Below are 6464 nucleotides of genomic sequence, written 5' to 3'. Positions count from 1 at the left end.
TCACCGATCCATAAAACCTCTCTTAATATTATAGACTACAGGAACTCTCAACCGAGATGGTGAAGGATTTGCTTTGTTGAACAATTTATGGTTTCTCTAGAGATTCACTTTTCAAGTATTGAACTCGGTCTATGGTTGGACCAATTCGTGTGCCGTTCATCATTCTAGTATGTCGCATGTTGGTATGTCAAATTATCTATAACAATACAATTTGGAAAGGGACGAGAAGGAGGAGAAGGATGAGAAAAAGAGGAGATGGAGAAGACGGTGGCAAGAAGGTGGAGAGCGATCTAGATCGCGAGAAGGTGGAGAAAGGTCTATATTTTATTTTCTTCCTCATAGAAAATTGTTTTATTTCTTCTATACATGACCTAGCACTTGTATATTACCTAAACATTTGTGGTTCATTCACACACATATAATTCTATTATTAATGAAGATGTGGTAAAATAAATAAATAAAATAGTTATTTTTTTTATTTTATTCATGAGCAGCTTATCCAATTATAATGTTGGACATTGTAATAATAGTATTTATAAAAAATGTTTGAATAGACCTCGACTTGGGTTATCCTACCAACCCTATGTTGAAGTCTCCAAAGTGATATCGTGTCTCTCACGCACTTGATATGTACTTAGTTGACCAAATTCGCTTGATCGTTCGATACTAGTAAAAATATGTTTTTATCTTTGTTGTCACATAATTTGACATATTACTTTTATAAAATGACATATCGAATTCCTAAGTCGACTCTTACAAAATGGCATATAGAATTTCTAAGTCGACTCTTACAAATATTTTCAAATAATCCTTTCAAATGCCATTCCAATTGAGTACGCGTTTGTCTTTGTTATCACATAATCTGACATATCCATATGATTATGATATCGAATTCTTAAGTCGACTCTTACAAAATGACATAGCTCAATAACTTAAGTGAGTTAAATCCAAAGAGTTTAAAGGTAAGTTCGTACCTAAAGATCAAAGTAATCCTTTCAAACGTCATTCCATTCCAACTGAACATGCGTATCATCATCATCTTGATCGGACAAACTTAGGTGTCCCACTAGAGATCAACTTAATAGTAGTAGCCCAATGATTCATGCAACTAAACAAAGATTAGCATCTTTATTAGTGATCCAGTTCTTAAGAGGTGGCAACCATTAGGTGACATTGGTCAACATTAACAGTTGTATCAGTATTATAAATCTTGCATGACTTGGCTGCAATGGAATTAGGGTTTCTCCAACTGTGATGGTGGATGCTGTCATAATGGTAAGCTTGGGCTCCTCCAAAGGCTTAAATAGACCTCAACTTGGGTTAGCCTACCAACTCCACGTTAAAGTCTCCAAAGCGATGCCGTCTCTCACGTAAAATATCCACTATCCTTCATGTGATCAAACAAAGATCAACCCAAACGAATATTACTCAGTGCAAAATATATTACAAGGATTAGCTTGATGTAGAGTCCAATAATTAAGATAGAGCTAACTTGAATTTGTACGGCCATGCATCAAAATAATTGTCATCGGACCACCTTCAACGATAGAATAATTCGCATGCACATCGTTCTCAATAAGTGGCATACGAAAGGAGGAGACCAACTCCACAAGAAATTGACCGCTGAATCCAATTCTACACCTTTCCCTCCCTCAACTCAGGGATTGTCCCAAACTTTGATTAGGTCACTAACACTTCAACATCATGAGATGATGGCACATGGACATGAGAGCTCAAAACCCTAGGAAATTGTACGTGCTCACAGGCATTGGACTATTGTGGGTGTGGGGAAGACTCCAAGGGCACAACCTTTTCCTTTTGACACTCATTAACGAGCTGTATCCAATAATTCAGCACTACGAGACGTGTCACCTTTTGCTTTGCACTTACATGCTTTTGAGCCACCAAGAAGAAAGCCATGTTAGCATCACAAATGATTGAGTTGTTGTTATATCCCCACATAGTAAGTAGCCATTTCATCTCGAGAGTACGAACGATTCATCGGATTTTTTTTCTTAAACATTGAAATTTTAGGGTCACAAAGTTACATATGTTTGAATTGTGAAATATTATCAATAATTATTTCGTTAAACACAAAATCAGTTCATCGATAATGATGTATAGAGCGATATATATCATGAAATCCTTTAAATTTTAGGGTAACAGAGTATAGTGATATATATGTTTAAATTCTATGTTAATAGTAAGTTTATGGGATTGAATCTCATTTTCACTTCTTGTCCTTTGAAAAAAAAAATCTAGAATTACTAATAAACATCCACTAAGCTTAGATTCGACAAACTTTGGAGCTTCTGTCACTACGATCACTACTATCATAATCCAACAAAATAGGAGAGATGATGATCGATGATGATGCATCGAGTGACGTATATTGCGATGTTGATCTTGGTCCAAAGAGCAGGAAGGTGAGGTGTGTTAGCTTTTTTTTTTGGTGTCTTTTGGATGAGCATCTTTTGAATGATCTCAAGTACCATGATATATTACTCAAGCAAAGAGAGAGAGAGAGAGGGAAAATTTTAGGATAAAATTTTGGAATATTGAGCTAATAATGTAATGTGGAGAATGGATACTGAAAGAAAGGTTGAGAAGCAAAAGAGAAGTAGTGATTTGGCCACCCACCCACCCGAGACAAAGCCCCACGAAACACGGTATAGGGTTTGTCTTTGTCCAAACCCTAAACATCACTTTCTGCAACAGAAGAGACTCTTAATTAGTGAAGACTTCATTTGAGCTTTACTTTTCTTTCGGATGAGAACAAAGGTTATTAATGAGAGTAGATGATTATAACTACTCAAACCCGTCCTTTAATTCTTTTCCTCCTCCCATGGATTACAACCTTGTCCTATAGGTTCTACGAGTCACGAACAGCGAGTGCATTAGCTACTTTGTAATCTCTCTCTCTCTCTCTCTCTCTCTCTCTCTCTCTCTCTCTCTGTGAGTGCTCAAAATACAATTCAAACTCATGGGAAAAAGATGGTTGAGAGAGACAATAGTTTAATCCTAGTGTCAATTCCTTTGAGAACACATGTCCCCAAGGAAGGATTCAAATGTTGTTTAGATTATATTCCCCCTTCCTAACCTTCAAGACAAGACCTCTCTTCTTCCTCTTGATGATGGTCTTCGTGTGTCATCATCTGGAGCAGTACTATTTTCTCGAGAAGAATCACATGCTGATCTTATGAATACCTACAAAATCTTCATTCTTATCTTCTTCTCCACCTAACGCTAGCATCATCGAGAGGGTCTGAACTTGCATCATTGCAATAGTAAATCAAGAACTTGACCACTTGCACGTAGCTCTGTGTGTAGTACATATAGCACATATCTATGGATCTATCTATCTATCATCCACTCTTTTCCATAGAAGGTACTTTCAACTCTTACACAAGCATACATCTATTATTACATTTCTTTATCTCAAGATCCAAAATGTATTATTCAACCTAAGATAGACATGTCGTACATATTACAACACAAGCATGCATGAACGTAAGCTATCAAACACGAACTATGAATCATGTGTACACACGTGCTAAACTTGCCTATGCAAGTCTTGTACCAAAATCCACACCATTTTTTTTGGTCCTATATTCAATGCCAATGATACCCACCCATAAAAAGTGATGTACTTTGTGATTCACATTGAATGCAATTGGATCTCTATACCCATATCGTACTTACTTCCCTTCATAACACATAAGAAACTATATACATAATATAATTTTTTTTACCCTTCTTATTAACATCTCGCTTATAAGAATTATATATCTCTTATCCTTTCTGAGATTTATAAGCGAGTTAGAGAGAAATATTTTATTAACGCTCGATAACAATTTGGAAAGAGCATGTAGCATCAAATTCATCTTGGGATCGATTCATCGATCCAATCGGCAGCCCTGTCATGATCTCATCTATGTTGTGTGTTTGAGAGCAAAGGAAATTGTGGCAGAGACCAAAAGAGATGGCATCATGATTAATGCTTTAAGTCCCAAGCAAACACAACACGATGGAAGAGCATGTGTTGTCCTGATCCATTTGCGTGTTCATTGCCACTGGACTCCACATAGCAAATCCCCTCCGACTTGTCTATGTGGGTAGGTGTTTGGATTGCATGGAAGCTGAGGGAAACCTGTGCATTCCTCGTGTCGAAAATCGTCATGGAAACGATCCAAAAGATACGAGATAAGGTGAGATATGATTATTGAATTCTGGAAATAATAATGGGAATAAAAAAGATGGGGAGGGGGGCGGCCACCGACAACGACGGCGGGTCGAAGTGGAGACGGCCACGCGCGGCCGCTGCTCTCCCATTGGTCGCGGGCTTGACTTCTGGCCGCGGCGGGACCCGCACGTCACCGCCGAGGGCCCCGCACCCACCGAATCCTCCTCGGTCCTACCGTCCCGCGTCGCGTCGGCTCGGCCGGATCCCCTGCAGCGCCCGCTACACCCGTCGCGGTCCGACGTCTCGAGGAGGGCGCGGGAACCGTACGCGTCGTTGTGGGACCCGACAGCGTTACGTGTCCCCCAGCCCTCTCCCGTCGACGCGGTGGGCCCCGCGGACAATTAGTTGGGGCCCCGGGGCGACGTGTGACCACCACCACCCTTCGCGCGCTTGCGGATAGATTTCGTCGCGGTGCTCGCCGGCGCTCCCACCCACCCCTCCGTACGAGGCGGCAAGAGCGTAGTCATCTCTCTCTCTCTCTCTCTCTCTCTCTCTCTCTCTCTCTCTCTTCTCCTCGGCGCCAGACATGCTTCGTGTGAGTACGAAGAGAAAGTAGCATTGATGCATTCGCGCTGTCCCCAGCGGTTGACCAATAGATCTCCCGGAACAGTGTGGGGAGAGAGATGGTTCGAGGTGCGCAGGCTGCAATGTCTGCCGATGGGCTGCCATCTCAGACGAAGAGCATTCAAGGTTTGGTTTGATCGACGACCTTTCTGACACACAGAATTTAATAGCAGCGGGGCTGTCACTAAATGAATCAAAACACGCACAGAAAGCTTCTTCAAGGAAAATAAAAGAAAAGCCTCAGCCTTTTTACTACATGCATGAGATCAGCGAAAAGCTCGGAAGGGTTGTCCTTTGAGATCGATAAGGGAACCAACCACGGGGAGCCACCGAGTCCCGTTCACGTGGGTGCAGATCGGTCGATCCTGAGGAGCAAGTTTAAGTATCATGTCTCTCCTCTCCATGATTGGGTACACACGAATCGGATCGACTGAAGCTAATCGAGATAGCGCTGTGCGTGGCTCCTTAATTTAGAGACAGCACCGTCATACTCTCATCCGAACACAGTATCGCACTGCAGTGCTACAGTTCCCCTCTTATCTTCTCTCCCTCCCTACTGCACATTTGGCTTTCTTTCAAGTCTACATTTACAGGGACGACAGAGAACTGCAGCCATGACGCCTTGTGTAAGAGCATGTTGCCCCCACCACAGCCGAAGGAGGGGAAAGGATTCAGATAGCAGCCCACGACATGGTCTCCGTCATTTACATGAGAATGGTCTGAAATAAAAAGGGTGTAAAAGTCTGTACATGCATCCCACGGCAGATCGAGTCTCGTTTCATTTGCCATGATCATCCGGAACTTGGAGATGGGTCCGAGTTGATACCCCGTCCTCATCATCTACTTCATCCTTTTGTGGAGCCTTTTGACTTGGCATGCAACTCCACAGCGGCCTCATACTTGGATGAAAACATGTGCTATTTGCATCCATTAAAGAAGATTGTGGCTAGTGAGGGAGAAAAAGTGTAGCAGCTGGGAACATTGTACACACAAAAAAGCTCAGTCAGATCATAAATTTCCCTCGGCGTAATTGGCACCAAAGAAAGATAAACAAGGAGTAGTGCAACGCTGCAAGATATGGTTTGTGGCTGTGGAAGCTCTATAGAGGAAAAATATCACGAGACTCGGAGTTGCGTCTTCAGGATGACTACTCAAAAGAAAAAAGGGATCACAAAAGGACATAACACGGAAACCCACAGCTTGTTGCTAATGAAGAGAGGCCCCACATTTGTTCCCACGATTTCGAAGACAGAGAATCCAGCCTCTTTCTTTCTTGGAATTACTTCTCCTCTTTGAAGAGCTCAATCTTCCCGTTCCTACCAGAATAAGTAGCTGGTGAGTTATCAATGGTTGTTGGAGGAAACCCACCACCTAAAAATGAGATCTAAATCACTGCACACAAAACCATGAAGGCACTTAATCACTAGATCATTAGCTGGTAGCCGATCAATTTAATATTGCCAAGGTCTTATCTATGTATGGTCCCTCATCTTCCTTTGCATCTCCATTGTCGTATTGAAAGTCTTGTCCGTAGGACGATAATATTATCTCTTTATGATCTGGTTGAGAGCATATATCGATCGTCTTTGGTGTGTTTATGTATCGATGATTTGATCTTTATGAGAAATAATCCTCAAATAAAAAGAGTTTAATACGA

This window comes from Musa acuminata, chromosome BXJ3-10 (genome assembly GCF_036884655.1).
Source record: "Musa acuminata AAA Group cultivar baxijiao chromosome BXJ3-10, Cavendish_Baxijiao_AAA, whole genome shotgun sequence".
Lineage (NCBI taxonomy): Eukaryota > Viridiplantae > Streptophyta > Magnoliopsida > Zingiberales > Musaceae > Musa > Musa acuminata.
This window is presented reverse-complemented; position numbering follows the sequence as displayed.